General features: G+C 40.8%; 7 non-coding genes across 7 annotated transcripts; 6 read left to right on the top strand and 1 right to left on the bottom strand.

Moving 5' to 3' along the window:
• Positions 1-138: 138 nt before the first annotated feature.
• Positions 139-211, top strand: trnar-ucg. The gene has a single exon. It is a non-coding gene; the product is annotated as a tRNA-Arg (tRNA).
• Positions 212-863: 652 nt separating this feature from the next.
• On the top strand, positions 864-936 carry trnar-ucg. The gene has a single exon. It is a non-coding gene; the product is annotated as a tRNA-Arg (tRNA).
• Positions 937-1,633: 697 nt separating this feature from the next.
• Positions 1,634-1,705, bottom strand: trnal-uaa. Its single transcript has one exon. It is a non-coding gene; the product is annotated as a tRNA-Leu (tRNA).
• A 3,289-nt stretch (positions 1,706-4,994) lies between these two features.
• On the top strand, positions 4,995-5,067 carry trnar-ucg. Its single transcript has one exon. It is a non-coding gene; the product is annotated as a tRNA-Arg (tRNA).
• A 2,326-nt stretch (positions 5,068-7,393) lies between these two features.
• On the top strand, positions 7,394-7,466 carry trnar-ucg. Its single transcript has one exon. It is a non-coding gene; the product is annotated as a tRNA-Arg (tRNA).
• A 4,945-nt stretch (positions 7,467-12,411) lies between these two features.
• trnar-ucg lies at positions 12,412-12,484 on the top strand. Its single transcript has one exon. It is a non-coding gene; the product is annotated as a tRNA-Arg (tRNA).
• A 2,312-nt stretch (positions 12,485-14,796) lies between these two features.
• On the top strand, positions 14,797-14,869 carry trnar-ucg. Its single transcript has one exon. It is a non-coding gene; the product is annotated as a tRNA-Arg (tRNA).
• The last annotated feature ends 6,738 nt before the right edge of the window (positions 14,870-21,607 follow it).

Below are 21,607 nucleotides of genomic sequence, written 5' to 3' on the forward strand. Positions count from 1 at the left end.
CACATACACATGGTGAAAAAAAATCTTAAATGAAGACAGACATTTTTTGGAGCAATCTTTCTGCCATGTTTTGTAATTCAGAGAAGCTTTTGTAAATGATTGCATTGTACTCCGCTAAACCTTACAAGAGAAAAGTAAGACCGCGTGGCCTAATGGACAAGGCGTCTGACTTCGAATCAGAAGATTGAGGGTTCGAGTCCCTTCGTGGTTGAATGTCACCCAATTTACACTAATATCAGCAGTTTAGTGCCCTAAGTAAAAACTGAAATGCAGCATGTGGTGTACCCACAACACCAACAATTGACTAAGACCAAAACAAATCTTACAGTATGAAGTTGCCTATCTACTCCATATCTTAAGAGTTCAAGACCATCTTTGATATATCTTTGAGATATTTTGTACATACAAATAGTGAAAAAAAATCTTAAATGAAGACAGATACTTTTGGAGCAATCTTTCTGCCATGTTTTGTAATTCAGAGAAGCATTTGTAAATGATTGCACATTTGCATCTGTTACAACCAACTGGCCAGTATGGGGCTTGAACCCATGACCTTGGCGTTATTAGCACCACGCTCTGACCATCTGAGCTAACCGGCCACGTAAGTAGTGAGGATCAACTCCATTTATTTCTCCAGTGTTCATTTTGCACAGGGTGAACAACAGCGGAAGTGCAGTATGATGTGGTAAACGACTCACCATGCGTCTTTGAGATATTTTGTACACACCATACACATGGTGAAAAAAAATCTTAAATGAAGACAGATATTTTTTGGAGCAATCTTTCTGCCATGTTTTGTAATTCAGAGAAGCTTTTGTAAAGGATTGCATTGCACTCCGCTAAACCTTAGAAGAGAAAAGAAAGACCGCGTGGCCTAATGGACAAGGCGTCTGACTTCGAATCAGAAGATTGAGGGTTCGAGTCCCTTCGTGGTTGAATGTCACTCAATTTACACTAATTTCAACAGTTTAGTGCCTTAAGTAAAAACTGAAATGCAGGATGTGGTGTACACACAATGAAACAACAACACCAACAATTGACTAAACCCAAAACAAATCTTACAGTACGAAGTTGCCTATCTATTCCATATCTCAAGAGTTCAAGACCCTTTCTGCATTAAACTAGAATCTCATTGTTCACAACTTGGGTGGGATACTGGCAATAATAGTGAGAGAACAAACACACTGGTGCAGTTAGAAGTCACTCCATGCTGGATATTTCACCAAGTGAGCAATGTTTCTGACATTTTCTATAATTCAGAGAAGATTTTGTGGGCATTGCATCTGTTACAAACAACTGGCCAGTATGGGGCTTGAACCAATGACTTTGGCGTTATTAGCACCACGCTCTGACCATCTGAGCTAACCAGCCACGTAAGTACTGAGGATCAACTCCATTTATTTCTCCAGTGTTCATTTTGCACAGGGTGAACAACAGCGGAAGTGCAGTATGATGTGGAAAACGACTCACCATGCGTCTTTGAGATATTTTGTACACACACATACACATGGTGAAAAAAAATCTTAAATGAAGTCAGATATTTTTTGGAGCAATCTTTCTGCCATGTTTTGTATTGCAGAGAAGCTTTTGTAAACGATTGCACATTTGCATTTTTACATCTGTTACAAACAACTGGCCAGTATGGGGCTTGAACCCATGACCTTGGCGGTTAGCACCACGCTCAGACCATCTGAGCTAACCGGCCACGTAAGTAGTGAGGATCAACTCCATTTATTTCTCCAGTGTTCATTTTGCACAGGGTGAACAACAGTGGAAGTGCAGTATGATGTGGTAAAACTCACCATGCGTCTTTGAGATATTTTGTACACACACATACACATGGTGAAAAAAATCTTAAATGAAGACAGATATTTTTGGAGCAATCTTTCTGCCATGTTTTGTAATTCAGAGAACCTTTACAAATGATTGCACATTTGCATCTGCTACATCTGTTACAACCAACTGGCCAGTATGGGGCTTGAACCCATGACCTTGGCGTTATTAGCACCACGCTCTGACCATCTGAGCTAACCGGCCACGTAAGTAGTGAGGATCAACTCCATTTATTTCTCCAGTGTTCATTTTGCACAGGGTGAACAACAGTGGAAGTGCAGTATGATGTGGTAAACGACTCACCAAATGCCTTTTGAGATATTTTGTACACACACATACACATGGTGAAAAAAATCTTAAATGAAGTCAGATATTTTTGGAGCAATCTTTCTGACTTGTTTTGTAATGCAGACAAGCTTTTGTAAATGATTGCACATTTGCATCTGTTACATCTGTTACAAACAACTGGCCAGTATGGGGCTTGAACCCATGACCTTGGCGTTATTAGCACCACGCTCTGACCATCTGAGCTAACCAGCCACGTAAGTAGTGAGGATCAACTCCATTTATTTCTCCAGTGTTCATTTGCACAGGGTGAACAACAGTGGAAGTGCAGTATGATGTGGTAAACGACTCACCAAATGCGTCTTTGAGATATTTTGTACACACACATACACATGGTGAAAAAAAATCTTAAATGAAGTCAGATATTTTTTGGAGCAATCTTTCTGACTTGTTTTGTAATGCAGACAAGCTTTTGTAAATGATTGCACATTTGCATCTGTTACATCTGTTACAAACAACTGGCCAGTATGGGGCTTGAACCCATGACCTTGGCGTTATTAGCACCACGCTCTGACCATCGGAGCTAACCGGCCACGTAAGTAGTGAGGATCAACTCCATTTATTTCTCCAGTGTTCATTTTGCACAGGGTGAACAACAGCGGAAGTGCAGTATGATGTGGTAAACGACTCACCATGCGTCTTTGAGATATTTTGTACCACACATACACATGTGAAAAAAATCTTAAATGAAGACAGATATTTTTGGAGCAATCTTTCTGCCATGTTTTGTAATTCAGAGAAGCTTTTGTAAATTATTGCATTGCACTCCGCTAAATCTTAGAAGAGAAAAGTAAGACCGCGTGGCCTAATGGACAAGGCGTCTGACTTCGAATCAGAAGATTGAGGGTTCGAGTCCTTTGTGGTTGAATGTCACTCAATTTACACTAATTTCAACAGTTTAGTGCCTTAAGGTAAAAGTGAAATGCAGGATGTAGTGTACACACAATGAAACACCAACACCAACAATTGACTAAACCCAAAACAAATCTTACAGTACTAAGTTGCCTATCTATTCCATATCTCAAGAGTTCAAGACCCTTTCTGCATTAAACTAGCATCTTATTGTTCACAACTTGGGTGGGATACTGGCAATAATAGTGAGAGAACAAACACACTGGTGCAGTTAGAAGTCACTCCATGCTGGATATTTCACCAAGTGAGCAATGTTTCTGACATTTTCTATAATTCAGAGAAATGGTATTGCATCTGTTACAAACAACTGGCCAGTATGGGGATTGAACCCATGACTTTGGCGTTATTAGCACCACGCTCTGACCATCTGAGCTAACCGGCCACGTAAGTAGTGAGGATCAACTCTATTTATTTCTCCAGTGTTCATTTTGCACAGGGTGAACAACAGTGGAAGTGCAGTATGATGTGGTAAACGACTCACCATGCCTCTTTGAGATATTTTGTACACACACACATACACATGGTGAAAAAAATCTTAAATGAAGACAGATATTTTTGGAGCAATCTTTCAGCCATGTTTTGTAATTCAGAGAACCTTTTACAAATGATTGCACATTTGCATCTGCTACATCTGTTACAACCAACTGGCCAGTATGGGGCTTGAACCCATGACCTTGGCGTTATTAGCACCACGCTCTGACCATCTGAGCTAACCGCCACGTAAGTAGTGAGGATCAACTCCATTTATTTCTCCAGTGTTCATTTTGCACAGGGTGAACAACAGTGGAAGTGCAGTATGATGTGGTAAACGACTCACCAAATGCGTCTTTGAGATATTTTGTACACACACATACACATGGTGAAAGAAAATCTTAAATGAAGTCAGATATTTTTGGAGAACTCTTCTGACTTGTTTTGTAATGCAGACAAGCTTTTGTAAATGATTGCACATTTGCATCTGTTACATCTGTTACAAACAACTGGCCAGTATGGGGCTTGAACCCATGACCTTGGCGTTATTAGCACCACGCTCTGACCATCTGAGCTAACCAGCCACGTAAGTAGTGCGTCTTTGAGATATTTTGTACACACACATACACATGGTGAAAAAAATCTTAAATGAAGTCAGATATTTTTTGGAGCAATCTTTCTGACTTGTTTTGTAATGCAGACAAGCTTTTGTAAATGATTGCACATTTGCATCTGTTACATCTGTTACAAACAACTGGCCAGTATGGGGCTTGAACCCATGACCTTGGCGTTATTAGCACCACGCTCTGACCATCTGAGCTAACCGGCCACGTAAGTAGTGAGGATCAACTCCATTTATTTCTCCAGTGTTCATTTTGCACAGGGTGAACAACAGTGGAAGTGCAGTATGATGTGGTAAACGACTCACCAAATGCGTCTTTGAGATATTTTGTACACACACATACACATGGTGAAAAAAAATCTTAAATGAAGTCAGATATTTTTTGGAGCAATCTTTCTGACTTGTTTTGTAATGCAGACAAGCTTTTGTAAATGATTGCACATTTGCATCTGTTACATCTGTTACAAACAACTGGCCAGTATGGGGCTTGAACCCATGACCTTGGCGTTATTAGCACCACGCTCTGACCATCGGAGCTAACCGGCCACGTAAGTAGTGAGGATCAACTCCATTTATTTCTCCAGTGTTCATTTTGCACAGGGTGAACAACAGCGGAAGTGCAGTATGATGTGGTAAACGACTCACCATGCGTCTTTGAGATATTTTGTACACACACATACACATGGTGAAAAAAAATCTTAAATGAAGACAGATATTTTTTGGAGCAATCTTTCTGCCATGTTTTGTAATTCAGAGAAGCTTTTGTAAATGATTGCATTGCACTCCGCTAAATCTTAGAAGAGAAAAGTAAGACCGCGTGGCCTAATGGACAAGGCGTCTGACTTCGAATCAGAAGATTGAGGGTTCGAGTCCCTTTGCGGTTGAATGTCACTCAATTTACACTAATTTCAACAGTTTAGTGCCTTAAGTAAAAAGTGAAATGCAGGATGTAGTGTACACACAATGAAACAACAACACCAACAATTGACTAAACCCAAAACAAATCTTACAGTACGAAGTTGCCTATCTATTCCATATCTCAAGAGTTCAAGACCCTTTCTGCATTAAACTAGCATCTTATTGTTCACAACTTGGGTGGGATACTGGCAATAATAGTGAGAGAACAAACACACTGGTGCAGTTAGAAGTCTCTCCATGCTGGATATTTCACCAAGTGAGCAATGTTTCTGACATTTTCTATAATTCAGAGAAATGGTATTGCATCTGTTACAAACAACTGGCCAGTATGGGGATTGAACCCATGACTTTGGCGTTATTAGCACCACGCTCTGACCATCTGAGCTAACCGGCCACGTAAGTAGTGAGGATCAACTCTATTTATTTCTCCAGTGTTCATTTTGCACAGGGTGAACAACAGTGGAAGTGCAGTATGAGTGGTAAACGACTCACCATGCGTCTTTGAGATATTTTGCACACACACATACACATGGTGAAAAAATTCTTAAATGAAGACAGATATTTTTGGAGCAATCTTTCAGCCATGTTTTGTAATTCAGAGAACCTTTCAAATGATTGCACATTTGCATCTGCTACATCTGTTACAACCAACTGGCCAGTATGGGGCTTGAACCCATGACCTTGGCGTTATTAGCACCACGCTCTGACCATCTGAGCTAACCGGCCACGTAAGTAGTGAGGATCAACTCCATTTATTTCTCCAGTGTTCATTTTGCACAGGGTGAACAACAGTGGAAGTGCAGTATGATGTGGTAAACGACTCACCAAATGCGTCTTTGAGATATTTTGTACACACACATACACATGGTGAAAAAAAATCTTAAATGAAGTCAGATATTTTTTGGAGCAATCTTTCTGACTTGTTTTGTAATGCAGACAAGCTTTTGTAAATGATTGCACATTTGCATCTGTTACATCTGTTACAAACAACTGGCCAGTATGGGGCTTGAACCCATGACCTTGGCGTTATTAGCACCACGCTCTGACCATCTGAGCTAACCAGCCACGTAAGTAGTGCGTCTTTGAGATATTTTGTACACACACATACACATGGTGAAAACAAATCTTAAATGAAGACAGATATTTTTTGGAGCAATCTTTCTGCCATGTTTTGTAATTCAGAGAACCTTATGTAAATGATTGCACATTTGCATCTGTTACATCTGTTACAAACAACTGGCCAGTATGGGGCTTGAACCCATGACCTTGGCGTTATTAGCACCACGCTCTGACCATCTGAGCTAACCGCCACGTAAGTAGTGAGGATCAACTCCATTTATTTCTCCAGTGTTCATTTTGCACAGGGTGAACAACAGCGGAAGTGCAGTATGATGTGGTAAACGACTCACCATGCGTCTTTGAGATATTTTGTACACACACATACACATGGTGAAAAAAAATCTTAAATGAAGACAGACATTTTTTGGAGCAATCTTTCTGCCATGTTTTGTAATGCAGAGAAGCTTTTGTAAATGATTGCATTGTACTCCGCTAAACCTTACAAGAGAAAAGTAAGACCAAGCGTGGCCTAATGGACAAGGCGTCTGACTTCGAATCAGAAGATTGAGGTTCGAGTCCCTTCGTGGTTGAATGTCACCCAATTTACACTAATATCAGCAGTTTAGTGCCTTAAGTAAAAACTGAAATGCAGCATGTGGTGTACCCACAACACCAACAATTGACTAAGACCAAAACAAATCTTACAGTATGAAGTTGCCTATCTACTCCATATCTTAAGAGTTCAAGACCATCTTTGAGATATTTTGTACATACAAATAGTGAAAAAAAATCTTAAATGAAGACAGATACTTTTTGGAGCAATCTTTCTGCCATGTTTTGTAATTAAGAGAAGCATTTGTAAATGATTGCACATTTGCATCTGTTACAACCAACTGGCCAGTATGGGGCTTGAACCCATGACCTTGGCGTTATTAGCACCACGCTCTGACCATCTGAGCTAACCGGCCACGTAAGTAGTGAGGATCAACTCCATTTATTTCTCCAGTGTTCATTTTGCACAGGGTGAACAACAGCGGAAGTGCAGTATGATGTGGTAAACGACTCACCATGCGTCTTTGAGATATTTTGTACACACACATACACATGGTGAAAAAAAATCTTAAATGAAGACAGATATTTTTTGGAGCAATCTTTCTGCCATGTTTTGTAATTCAGAGAAGCTTTTGTAAATGATTGCATTGCACTCCGCTAAATCTTAGAAGAGAAAAGTAAGACCGCGTGGCCTAATGGACAAGGCGTCTGACTTCGAATCAGAAGATTGAGGGTTCGAGTCCCTTCGTGGTTGAATGTCACTCAATTTACACTAATTTCAACAGTTTAGTGCCTTAAGTAAAAACTGAAATGCAGGATGTGGTGTACACACAATGAAACAACAACACCAACAATTGACTAAACCCAAAACAAATCTTACAGTACGAAGTTGCCTATCTATTCCATATCTCAAGAGTTCAAGACCCTTTCTGCATTAAACTAGCATCTTATTGTTCACAACTTGGGTGGGATACTGGCAATAATAGTGAGAGAACAAACACACTGGTGCAGTTAGAAGTCACTCCATGCTGGATATTTCACCAAGTGAGCAATGTTTCTGACATTTTCTATAATTCAGAGAAATGGTATTGCATCTGTTACAAACAACTGGCCAGTATGGGATTGAACCCATGACTTTGGGATTAGCACCACGCTCTGACCATCTGAGCTAACCAGCCACGTAAGTAGTGAGGATCAACTCCATTTATGTCTCAGTGTTAATTTTGCATGGGGAATAACGCCAAGGTCATGGGGCTTGAACCCATGACCTTGGCGTTATTAGCACCATGCTCTGACCATCTGAGCTAACCGGCCACGTAAGTAGTGAGGATCAACTCCATTTATTTCTCCAGTGTTCATTTTGCACAGGGTGAACAACAGTGGAAGTGCAGTATGATGTGGTAAACGACTCACCATGCGTCTTTGAGATATTTTGTACACACACACATACACATGGTGAAAAAATCTTAAATGAAGACAGATATTTTTTGGAGCAATCTTTCTGCCATGTTTTGTAATTCAGAGAACCTTTTACAAATGATTGCACATTTGCATCTGCTACATCTGTTACAAACAACTGGCCAGTATGGGGCTTGAACCCATGACCTTGGCGTTATTAGCACCACGCTCTGACCATCTGAGCTAACCGGCCACGTAAGTAGTGAGGATCAACTCCATTTATTTCTCCAGTGTTCATTTTGCACAGGGTGAACAACAGTGGAAGTGCAGTATGATGTGGTAAACGACTCACCAAATGCGTCTTTGAGATATTTTGTACACACACATACACATGGTGAAAAAAAATCTTAAATGAAGTCAGATATTTTTTGGAGCAATCTTTCTGACTTGTTTTGTAATGCAGACAAGCTTTTGTAAATGATTGCACATTTGCATCTGTTACATCTGTTACAAACAACTGGCCAGTATGGGGCTTGAACCCATGACCTTGGCGTTATTAGCACCACGCTCTGACCATCTGAGCTAACCAGCCACGTAAGTAGTCGTCTTTGAGATATTTTGTACACACACATACACATGGTGAAAAAAAATCTTAAATGAAGACAGACATTTTTTGGAGCAATCTTTCTGCCATGTTTTGTAATTCAGAGAACCTTTTGTAAATGATTGCACCTGTTACATCTGTTACAAACAACTGGCCAGTATGGGGCTTGAACCCATGACCTTGGCGTTATTAGCACCACGCTCTGACCATCTGAGCTAACCGGCCACGTAAGTAGTGAGGATCAACTCCATTTATTTCTCCAGTGTTCATTTTGCACAGGGTGAACAACAGCGGAAGTGCAGTATGATGTGGTAAACGACTCACCATGCGTCTTTGAGATATTTTGTACACACACATACACATGGTGAAAAAAAATCTTAAATGAAGTCAGATATTTTTTGGAGCAATCTTTCTGCCATGTTTTGTATTGCAGAGAAGCTTTTGTAAACGATTGCACATTTGCATTTTTTACATCTGTTACAAACAACTGGCCAGTGGGGCTTGAACCCATGACCTTGGCGTGATTAGCACCACGCTCAGACCATCTGAGCTAACGGCCACGTAAGTAGTGAGGATCAACTCCATTTATTTCTCCAGTGTTCATTTTGCACAGGGTGAACAACAGTGGAAGTGCAGTATGATGTGGTAAACGACTCACCATGCGTCTTTGAGATATTTTGTACACACACATACACATGGTGAAAGAAAATCTTAAATGAAGTCAGATATTTTTGGAGCAATCTTTCTGCCATGTTTTGTAATTCAGAGAAGCTTTTGTAAATGATTGCACATTTGCATCTGTTACATCTGTTACAAACAACTGGCCAGTATGGGGCTTGAACCCATGACCTTGGCGTTATTAGCACCACGCTCTGACCATCGGAGCTAACCGCCACGTAAGTAGTGAGGATCAACTCCATTTATTTCTCCAGTGTTCATTTTGCACAGGGTGAACAACAGCGGAAGTGCAGTATGATGTGGTAAACGACTCACCATGCGTCTTTGAGATATTTTGTACACACACATACACATGGTGAAAAAATCTTAAATGAAGACAGATATTTTTGGAGCAAGCAATCTTTCTGCCATGTTTTGTTATTCAGAGAAGCTTTTGTAAATGATTGCATTGCACTCCGCTAAATCTTAGAAGAGAAAAGTAAGACCGCGTGGCCTAATGGACAAGGCGTCTGACTTCGAATCAGAAGATTGAGGTTCTCCCTTTGCGGTTGAATGTCACCCAATTTACACTAATTTCAACAGTTTAGTGCCTTAAGTAAAAAGTGAAATGCAGGATGTAGTGTACACACAATGAAACAACAACACCAACAATTGACTAAACCCAAAACAAATCTTACAGTACGAAGTTGCCTATCTATTCCATATCTCAAGAGTTCAAGACCCTTTCTGCATTAAACTAGCATCTTATTGTTCACAACTTGGGTGGGATACTGGCAATAATAGTGAGAGAACAAACACACTGGTGCAGTTAGAAGTCACTCCATGCTGGATATTTCAGCAAGTGAGCAATGTTTCTGACATTTTCTATAATTCAGAGAAATGGTATTGCATCTGTTACAAACAACTGGCCAGTATGGGGATTGAACCCATGACATTGGCGTTATTAGCACCACGCTCTGACCATCTGAGCTAACCAGCCACGTAAGTAGTGAGGATCAACTCCATTTATGTCTCCAGTGTTAATTTTGCATGGGGACATAACGCCAAGATCATGGGGCTTGAACCCATGACCTTGGCGTTATTAGCACCATGCTCTGACCATCTGAGCTAACCGGCCACGTAAGTAGTGAGGATCAACTCTATTTATTTCTCCAGTGTTCATTTTGCACAGGGTGAACAACAGTGGAAGTGCAGTATGATGTGGTAAACGACTCACCATGCCTCTTTGAGATATTTTGTACCACACACATACACATGGTGAAAAAATCTTAAATGAAGACAGATATTTTTGGAGCAATCTTTCAGCCATGTTTTGTAATTCAGAGAACCTTTTACAAATGATTGCACATTTGCATCTGCTACATCTGTTACAACCAACTGGCCAGTATGGGGCTTGAACCCATGACCTTGGCGTTATTAGCACCACGCTCTGACCATCTGAGCTAACCGCCAACGTAAGTAGTGAGGATCAACTCCATTTATTTCTCCAGTGTTCATTTTGCACAGGGTGAACAACAGTGGAAGTGCAGTATGATGTGGTAAACGACTCACCAAATGCGTCTTTGAGATATTTTGTACACACACATACACATGGTGAAAAAAAATCTTAAATGAAGTCAGATATTTTTTGGAGCAATCTTTCTGACTTGTTTTGTAATGCAGACAAGCTTTTGTAAATGATTGCACATTTGCATCTGTTACATCTGTTACAAACAACTGGCCAGTATGGGGCTTGAACCCATGACCTTGGCGTTATTAGCACCACGCTCTGACCATCTGAGCTAACCAGCCACGTAAGTAGTGCGTCTTTGAGATATTTTGTACACACACATACACATGGTGAAAAAAAATCTTAAATGAAGACAGATATTTTTTGGAGCAATCTTTCTGCCATGTTTTGTAATTCAGAGAACCTTTTATAAATGATTGCACATTTGCAACTGTTACATCTGTTACAAACAACTGGCCAGTATGGGGCTTGAACCCATGACCTTGGCGTTATTAGCACCACGCTCTGACCATCTGAGCTAACCGGCCACGTAAGTAGTGAGGATCAACTCCATTTATTTCTCCAGTGTTCATTTTGCACAGGGTGAACAACAGTGGAAGTGCAGTATGATGTGGTAAACGACTCACCATGCGTCTTTGAGATATTTTGTACACACACATACACATGGTGAAAAAAATCTTAAATGAAGACAGACATTTTTTGGAGCAATCTTTCTGCCATGTTTTGTAATGCAGAGAAGCTTTTGTAAATGATTGCATTGTACTCCGCTAAACCTTACAAGAGAAAAGTAAGACCGCGTGGCCTAATGGACGGCGTCTGACTTCGAATCAGAAGATTGAGGGTTCGAGTCCCTTCGTGGTTGAATGTCACCCAATTTACACTAATATCAGCAGTTTAGTGCCTTAAGTAAAAACTGAAATGCAGCATGTGGTGTACCAACAATTGACTAAGACCAAAACAAATCTTACAGTATGAAGTTGCCTATCTACTCCATATCTTAAGAGTTCAAGACCATCTTTGATATATCTTTGAGATATTTTGTACATACAAATAGTGAAAAAAAATCTTAAATGAAGACAGATACTTTTTGGAGCAATCTTTCTGCCATGTTTTGTAATTAAGAGATGCATTTGTAAATGATTGCACATTTGCATCTGTTACAACCAACTGGCCAGTATGGGGCTTGAACCCATGACCTTGGCGTTATTAGCACCACGCTCTGACCATCTGAGCTAACCGGCCACGTAAGTAGTGAGGATCAACTCCATTTATTTCTCCAGTGTTCATTTTGCACAGGGTGAACAACAGCGGAAGTGCAGTATGATGTGGTAAACGACTCACCATGCGTCTTTGAGATATTTTGTACACACACATACACATGGTGAAAACAAATCTTAAATGAAGACAGATATATTTTTTGGAGCAATCTTTCTGCCATGTTTTGTAATTCAGAGAAGCTTTTGTAAATGATTGCATTGCACTCCGCTAAATCTTAGAAGAGAAAAGTAAGACCGCGTGGCCTAATGGACAAGGCGTCTGACTTCGAATCAGAAGATTGAGGGTTCGAGTCCCTTCGCGGTTGAATGTCACTCAATTTACACTAATTTCAACAGTTTAGTGCCTTAAGTAAAAACTGAAATGCAGGATGTGGTGTACACACAATGAAACAACAACACCAACAATTGACTAACCCCAAAACAAATCTTACAGTACGAAGTTGCCTATCTATTCCATATCTCAAGAGTTCAAGACCTTTTCTGCATTAAACTAGCATCTTATTGTTCACAACTTGGGTGGGATACTGGCAATAATAGTGAGAGAACAAACACACTGGTGCAGTTAGAAGTCACTCCATGCTGGATATTTCACCAAGTGAGCAATGTTTCTGACATTTTCTATAATTCAGAGAAATGGTATTGCATCTGTTACAAACAACTGGCCAGTATGGGGATTGAACCCATGACATTGGCGTTATTAGCACCACGCTCTGACCATCTGAGCTAACCGGCCACGTAAGTAGTGAGGATCAACTCCATTTATTTCTCCAGTGTTCATTTTGCACAGGGTGAACAACAGTGGAAGTGCAGTATGATGTGGTAAACGACTCACCATGCGTCTTTGAGATATTTTGTACACACACACATACACATGGTGAAAAAAAATCTTAAATGAAGACAGATATTTTTTGGAGCAATCTTTCTGCCATGTTTTGTAATTCAGAGAACCTTTTACAAATGATTGCACATTTGCATCTGCTACATCTGTTACAAACAACTGGCCAGTATGGGGCTTGAACCCATGACCTTGGCGTTATTAGCACCACGCTCTGACCATCTGAGCTAACCGGCCACGTAAGTAGTGAGGATCAACTCCATTTATTTCTCCAGTGTTCATTTTGCACAGGGTGAACAACAGTGGAAGTGCAGTATGATGTGGTAAACGACTCACCAAATGCGTCTTTGAGATATTTTGTACACACACATACACATGGTGAAAAAAAATCTTAAATGAAGTCAGATATTTTTTGGAGCAATCTTTCTGACTTGTTTTGTAATGCAGACAAGCTTTTGTAAATGATTGCACATTTGCATCTGTTACATCTGTTACAAACAACTGGCCAGTATGGGGCTTGAACCCATGACCTTGGCGTTATTAGCACCACGCTCTGACCATCTGAGCTAACCAGCCACGTAAGTAGTGCGTCTTTGAGATATTTTGTACATACACATACACATGGTGAAAAAAAATCTTAAATGAAGACAGATATTTTTGGAGCAATCTTTCTGCCATGTTTTGTAATTCAGACAACCTTTTGTAAATGATTGCACCTGTTACATCTGTTACAAACAACTGGCCAGTATGGGGCTTGAACCCATGACCTTGGCGTTATTAGCACCACGCTCTGACCATCTGAGCTAACCGGCCACGTAAGTAGTGAGGATCAACTCCATTTATTTCTCCAGTGTTCATTTTGCACAGGGTGAACAACAGTGGAAGTGCAGTATGATGTGGTAAACGACTCACCATGCGTCTTTGAGATATTTTGTACACACACATACACATGGTGAAAAAAAATCTTAAATGAAGACAGACATTTTTTGGAGCAATCTTTCTGCCATGTTTTGTAATGCAGAGAAGCTTTTGTAAATGATTGCATTGTACTCCGCTAAACCTTACAAGAGAAAAGTAAGACCGCGTGGCCTAATGGACAAGGCGTCTGACTTGAATCAGAAGATTGAGGGTTCGAGTCCCTTCGTGGTTGAATGTCACCCAATTTACACTAATATCAGCAGTTTAGTGCCTTAAGTAAAAACTGAAATGCAGCATGTGGTGTACCAACAATTGACTAAGACCAAAACAAATCTTACAGTATGAAGTTGCCTATCTACTCCATATCTTAAGAGTTCAAGACCATCTTTGAGATATTTTGTACATACAAATAGTGAAAAAAATCTTAAATGAAGACAGATACTTTTGGAGCAATCTTTCTGCCGTGTTTTGTAATTAAGAGAAGCTTTTGTAAATGATTGCACATTTGCATCTGTTACAAACAACTGGCCAGTATGGGGCTTGAACCCATGACCTTGGCGTTATTAGCACCACGCTCTGACCATCTGAGCTAACCGGCCACGTAAGTAGTGAGGATCAACTCCATTTATTTCTCCAGTGTTCATTTTGCACAGGGTGAACAACAGCGGAAGTGCAGTATGATGTGGTAAACGACTCACCATGCGTCTTTGAGATATTTTGTACACACACATACACATGGTGAAAAAAAATCTTAAATGAAGACAGATATTTTTTGGAGCAATCTTTCTGCCATGTTTTGTAATTCAGAGAACCTTTTGTAAATGATTGCATTGCACTCCGCTAAACCTTAGAAGAGAAAAGTAAGACCGCGTGGCCTAATGGACAAGGCGTCTGACTTCGAATCAGAAGATTGAGGGTTCGAGTCCCTTCGTGGTTGAATGTCACTCAATTTAAACTAATATCAACAGTTTAGTGCCTTAAGTAAAAACTGAAATGCAGGTTGTGGTGTACACACAATGAAACAACAACACCAACAATTGACTAAACCCAAAACAAATCTTACAGTACGAAGTTGCCTATCTATTCCATATCTCAAGAGTTCAAGACCCTTTCTGCATTAAACTAGCATCTTATTGTTCACAACTTGGGTGGGATACTGGCAATAATAGTGAGAGAACAAAGCAGTTAGAAGTCACTCCATTCTGGATATTTCACCAAGTGAGCAATGTTTCTGACATTTTCTATAATTCAGAGAAATGGTATTGCATCTGTTACAAACAACTGGCCAGTATGGGGATTGAACCCATGACTTTGGCGTTATTAGCACCACGCTCTGACCATCTGAGCTAACCGGCCACGTAAGTAGTAAGGATCAACTCCATTTATTTCTCCAGTGTTCATTTTGCACAGGGTGAACAACAGCGGAAGTGCAGTATGATGTGGTAAACGACTCACCATGCGTCTTTGAGATATTTTGTACACACACACATACACATGGTGAAAAAAAATCTTAAATGAAGTCAGATATTTTTTGGAGTAATCTTTCTGCCATGTTTTGTAATTCAGAGAAGCTTTTGTAAATGATTGCACATTTGCATTTGTTACATCTGTTACAAACAACTGGCCAGTATGGGGCTTGAAACCATGACCTTGGCATTATTAGCACCACTCTCTGACCATCTGAGCTAACCGGCCACGTAAGTAGTGAGGATCAACTCCATTTATTTCTCCAGTGTTCATTTTGCACAGGGTGGTTGAATGTCACTCAATTCACACTAATATCAGCAGTTTAGTGCCTTAAGTAAAAACTGAAATGCAGGATGTGGTGTACCAACAACACCAACTGCAGGCCCACTGAACCGGTGAAGAAGAAAATCTTGCTGTGATGTGTGTGTGTAGTGTAGACACTGTGACTTGTACAGCAGTCAAACTTGAGACCAAAAGCCCCACATATAATAATAAGTAAAATCAAAGAGTAATCTACTGTTTCAATGCTTTGCTATTATTCTGTAACATTTTTGTTCTCTCATAGTGATATGTAAGAAGTTGACGTACAGTATTTTAGAATTTGGTCAGTCACTGTTTCGGGCAGGGAAACTCCATAGTCTTGTTTAAATATTAAATATATTAAATATTACACATATATCAAAACTAGGGAATGCATATTGTAAGATAACTATAAATATCAGGCTGTGCAAAAAGAAAAAAAGAATCATGTGCTGAGACAGTTGTTATAGGAAAAGATCCTTAAAGAATTTGAGGTTTTCATATTTTACAACTGTATTGAATCATCGAGGGTATGATGTTGCAAAACATATTATCAAGACAGGTAAGAAAATGCTAATCCATGAAGAGTGTTGTATGTGCTGAGAGAAGAGAACCATCTCGCAAGGAATCGTATTGGCTCTTATCATTTACATGCTGATGATATGCAGCATGTGTTTTTATTACACTTTCAAATTTGGCTATAAAAGTGTTATGCAGTTTTGGATGCCATCGCAATCTGCCCCTCCGCTCTGTGGCGGTGTCTGAAATCACTCACTAATCACTATATACTCCACTATTTGGTGAGTTCAACATTTAGTAGTGCTGTACGATTGTCGTGACATTTTCCATACCCTATATAGTGCACTCATTGTTTCCCACAATGTATCGTGAAAAGTATTCGACCAATGGTCACTAACCGCGCAATATATACCATCATGCATTGCGCTTGCAGCTGCGAGATGAGAGGAGAGAGGGCAGCAGGAATCACCCGACCTTTTGAGCATCACTGCGCAAACTGAAACGTCATCATTCAACGTGTTTTTTTACCTATATGCATTAATACTAAGTGAAAAATAAACATTTCCAATTTACTGTGGGATTTTCCACCTGCCAACGTCTTAATCATGCGACAATCCCGTAAATACTGTGCAGAGAAAATGTGATGAGTGGTGTCCGAAAACGTTTTTTTTCTTTTGCTGATGATCTCTCTAAATAGTCCTCTACATAGAAAACCCTATACCACCATACTGCCAGATCTTATCAACAGTTAATCAAGTTCAAGTTCCAGCTCTTTAAAACATTTTTTTAAGATTTTTGTAGTAATTCCTGTGTCCATATGCCTACAGCCTGTCCCTGGTCCACTCCTGCCTCCGTCTCACTCTTGCCTGATCTGGAACTCTCTTTGCACCCCACCTCGGATTTCTGGATTCACTCTGCCCTGCTTCCTCCCTGCTAGATCTCCTGCTTCAGCCAGCTCTTGATCAAGTCTCTGCCTCAGCCCACCCCCTACACCCTGGCCCAAAGACTCATCTTCAACTATTCAACAGTTTGTAAATAAATTCTTCATTGCATTCAACTCCCTGTTTTTCAGTCTTGTGTACTAGCCACCTTAACAAGGACAATGACCCTAAACAATGAGGTGTATATATATAATACAAAATGAAAAGCATTGGAAGGCCAATATCATCCCTGCATATGCACTGTCATATACCTCAACCAGGCCTTTTTAATTCAAAAAATGCCATTTAGTAATGTTATTATATCATTCGCTGAAGCACATTATAATGAGGATGAAATCACATTGAAGTTAATGCAGTAAACCAGGTTATTCCAAAGAGCTTACACTTTCTTGTCACCGCATACTCTTCCCGAAAGTCAAGAACTGTCTTCAATGTACTGAAATAATCACTGTTTCGTCTTTATCAACCACATGGCTTTAATTTAACAACTAAATTGTGACAGCATGGTGGTTATCATGATAATTAAGAAGTAGTTATATTAACTCTATTAATAAAACTGTGCAAAAACATCAATTTGCAAGTTTAAGAAAAGTAAAAAGACCGACATGACTGTCAGTTGTCTCTAAATATGTTTTTCCTGCGGACCATCCTTCATCTTTGTACAATAACATGTCCGGTCTCACCTGTGATGCGCAGCACCTGCAGGCTGACATGAGGCCGCAGGGATGCAGGGATGCAGGGCCGATGGTATGAAGATTATTCCTGCTCAGATCCAGCAGAGTCAGAGAAGTCAAGCCAGCTAGAGCCTGGTCTGCTAACATGTCTGCAAATGGAGCTCCTGCAGACACTGCAACAGGGACACAATGCTACATGATGTTCAAAGCTTCATATACAGTACACTGAGCAGGACACTGATAATACATCTTGCATAGCTATGTAATTGTAGAGTATGTAGAGTTTGCCATTTAAATTCCTGAAAATGAAACATAACAGCATTATAGACATCTGCTCAAATGTGTAGTCCAGTCGGGGTGTGATGTCATTTCCTGCCAGGTACAGAATGCGGAGATGCTCGGTTCCCTTAAACATGTCAGCCGTCACAAGGTGGATCCTGTTCCCATTCAGAGCCAGCTCCAACAACTGACCTTGGTTCCGGAAGGAGCCAGGCTCCACTGCTGAGATGGTGTGGTTGGAGGAGGAGGATGCTGATTATTACTCAGAAACATTTTTTATTGCAGGTGTACTGCTTGCGAAGGAATTTTTGACCAGCCTCGCACATTACATATGTGCACCATTAGGAGAATAGAGCCTGTCTCATTAAAATCTTCTGTGTAGGACATTTGTTCTGATTTGGATAAACACTTAAAGATTAATTTAAGAACTCACAGATTTAATTTCTAATGGTTGGATTAGGTTTTTAGGCTTGGGGTATACGAAAAAAAAAGGGTCTCCTTTGTGTTCTGTGGTGATTAAAAATTTGAATTTATTCCATTTGTACATTAAAACCACATTAGTTTTCAACAATTCTAGTTGATAAATGATAACTACATTTAATCTTTAAGGGAAAAGGCTGATAAACACTGGTTGTCCATGAACCAGAAGTTTGGCGGTTCGGCTCCTTCCAGCTCCTGAAACCTGAAGTGTCAATACACTAAACCCTAATTGCCCCTGACTGCTGTTCTGCGAATGATTGCGTCCTAGATTTTGTTTCGCTCAAGTGATTGAGAGTTAAAGAGAACCAGTTAGAGTTAAGGTGCTTGACTTTTATTCCAATTCTGTTAAGGACTAAGTTCTATTTTACTTTCTACCTGTGAGGCAAATAAACTTTGTCCATAATCAGTTTTTGGCAAATTAGGAGATTTTGTGAAACTCACCTCTTCACTGATTAAGGTGGCAAGTGTCTCTTGTGTTGAACTCTGCTGAGTTTCTATTGCTGGGCCATTACCACTTGGTGCCTGATTGACTCATGATCCATGGTCAGCACAGCTGTAGCCAACCATCGTCAATTCTGGTGTTAAAACCAGGAATTGTTTGAAGCGTGAGCTTCAGCGTCTGTGAAGACTCGGAGGATAAAGACAAAGGAGTCTTTCGTTGGAGTCTTCGGGGAGGCTGAGTATAACGCTGCTCTGTTTCCTGTTATTTGAATATGTGTTTACTTTCCGTCCCTGTTCGCATATCTACTCGTAGATACTATAGGCCTCGCACCCGTTCACACCAATACCGTAACCTTTCCTCTCTTATCTATCCCACCCGTTCCACACATACCCAAGACCTTGTCACAGGGGGCCTCTGGAACTGCCAGTCAGCTACCCGTAAGACAGACTTCATCTCTGGCTTTGCTACCCAGCAATCGCTTGACTTCTTTGCCCTCACTCTCACTGCTTCTTCACTGACTCTTTCTCACTCATGCATCCTAACTCTGCCATAGACACTCTCCTTTCTACTCTGTCCTCCTCTTTTGATTGTCTCTGTCCTCTTACGTCACGACAGGTCCGCAAGTCCTCCCCAGCTCCTTTGGTTGTCTGACTCGGTGCGCGCCGACAGAGCCACTATGCGAGCATCAGAAAGGAAATAGCAAAAAACTAAACACCCTGACGACCTGCTCACTTATCAATCTCTTCTCTCCTCTTTCTCAGCCACTTTGTCAACTACTTTACAAAAAAGATAGATGACATACGCTCCTCATTTTCAAATCCACCTTGTATAACTACATTTCCATCTACTTCATCTTCATCCCCTTCACTTTCCTCTTTCACCCCACTGTCTCCCAATCAAGTTTTTACCTTGGTAACCTCCACCCACCCGACCACCTGCCCCCTTGACCCCATCCCATCTCACATTCTCCAGTCTATTGCTCCTGACCTTCTTCCTTTTCTCACCCATCTTATCAACACTTTCCTGTCAACTGGCTGTTTCCCTAACCCCCCGAAGGAGGCAAGAGTAAACCCTCTCCTGAATAAACCCACCCTCAACCCGTCTGAAGTAAACAACTACAGACCTGTCTCTCTTCTTCCCTTTCTTTCCAAAACTCTCGAGCGAGCTATCTTTTATCAACTCTCCTCCTATCGCCACCATAACAACCTTCTTGATCCTCACCAGTCTGGTTTCAAGGCAGGACACTCAACTGAGACTGCCCTCCTTGCTGTCTCTGGTCAACTTCACACTGCTAGACCAGCCTCTCCCTCCTCTGTCCTTATCCTTCTAGACCATTCTGCTGCATTTGACACAGTGAACCACCAGATTCTTATTTCCTCCCTTCAGGACCTGGGTGTCTGAGGCTCTGCTCTCTCCCTGCTCTCATCCTACCTCAACGACCGCACTTACCGGGTAACTTGGAGAGGATCTGTGTCTGAACCTTGTCCTCTCACTACTGGGTGTCCCTCAAGGTTCCGTCCTGGGTCCCCTCCGCTTCTCTCTGTACACCAACTCTCTCGGCTCTGTCATTCACATGGCTTTTCCTACCATAGCTATGCTGATGACACCCAACTAATCCTCTCTTTTCCCCAATCTGAAACACAGGTAGCAGCACGAACCTCTGGCTGTCTGACTGACATCTCTCAGTGGATGTCCGCACACAAATTAACCTTTTTAAGACTGAAATACTTTTCCTTCCAGGGAAAGGCTCTTCCACCCATGACTTGACTATTACTTTTGACAACTCCATGTTAGCCCCCACCCAGACTGCTAGGAACCTGGGTCTGACACTCGACAGTCAACTCTCCCTTACTGCCAATGTTAATGCAACAACACGGATCGGGTCCAGTCTACATCCAGGACATGGTCAAACCTTATAACCCAGCCCGTTCACTCCACTCTGCATCTGCCAATCGGCTTGTTGCTCCCTCACTGCTAGCTAATCACTCAACAATATGACGACTGTTTGCTGTCCTGGCTCCTAAATGGTGGAACAAGCTCCTCAACGACATCAGGACAGCAGAAAGTCTATACATCTTCCGCCGCAAACTAAAAACACATCTCTTCCGACTATACCTTGAATAAAAATATTTTAAAAAGTAGCGATTTAGTAGCAGTTATATGGCACTTACCTATAGCACTTTGTAGTTTGGCTTTCTTGAAGAAAATTGCACTTGAATTTGTTGATTCTTGTTGTTCTGGGTTTGTACCCTCATGGTTGAATGCACTTACTGTAAGTCGCTTTGGATAAAAGCGTCAGCTAAATGAAATGAAATGTAATGTAATGTAATGTAAAGCTAGTCTATTTAAGAACAATCTCGGAGCCCATCGGCTATAGTCGGTAAATAAGCCTCTGGGGGGCACCAGGCAATATGTTGGGGCTTCAAATGGAGACACTGTACACCGACTATTTTCCTTTATCAGACGAGTCCAACATTTCTCCAAACAAAACACAAACAGTGATACTTTTTTAAGAGTTTTCATTGTACGCAGATGGAAGCAAACTCAGTACCTCGCAGACCTGTTTTGGAGAA

This window comes from Hippoglossus stenolepis, chromosome 9 (assembly GCF_022539355.2).
Source record: "Hippoglossus stenolepis isolate QCI-W04-F060 chromosome 9, HSTE1.2, whole genome shotgun sequence".
NCBI classification, from domain to species: Eukaryota; Metazoa; Chordata; class Actinopteri; order Pleuronectiformes; family Pleuronectidae; genus Hippoglossus; species Hippoglossus stenolepis.